The following is a 487-nucleotide window of genomic DNA, read 5'->3' as shown; positions in this document are numbered from 1 at the left end:
AATAATCACCTACAAAGTAACATACATGGTAACTCGTAAGCTGGCACGAGGTGTTAAACCCGTGTGATAACGACTGTCGTTTTCCGGCCACGCGAGGATAAAGTAAGTTACATTCATTTATTCATTCATTCATATATACATATATATATATTATCAATTCTAATTACAACAGTTTAGCTGGATTTCATTATGCAACTAAATCCTTCAAAATCACTGCTTATGTTTTGAAATGGAAAAGTTTAGTTTACCATTTTATAACTTTTGCTGCACATAAAACATTATTTTAACTTGTGGCAAATGTGTGGTAAACTAAACTGATAAAATAGAACTATGTTGATTAGGCTTTTTGTATTGGTAATACTTTAGCTGTGACTGGTAACCAATACAAAAATTTGTTGCAAAATGTTTTTAGGTCTCGCTTTTACTGTATAATGTTTTTGTGTAAAGCTGACATTCATAATACTGACATTCATATTGCAAATTAACC

This window comes from Ciona intestinalis, chromosome 3, assembly GCF_000224145.3.
Source record: "Ciona intestinalis chromosome 3, KH, whole genome shotgun sequence".
In the NCBI taxonomy this organism is placed as follows: Eukaryota; Metazoa; Chordata; class Ascidiacea; order Phlebobranchia; family Cionidae; genus Ciona; species Ciona intestinalis.
This window is presented reverse-complemented; position numbering follows the sequence as displayed.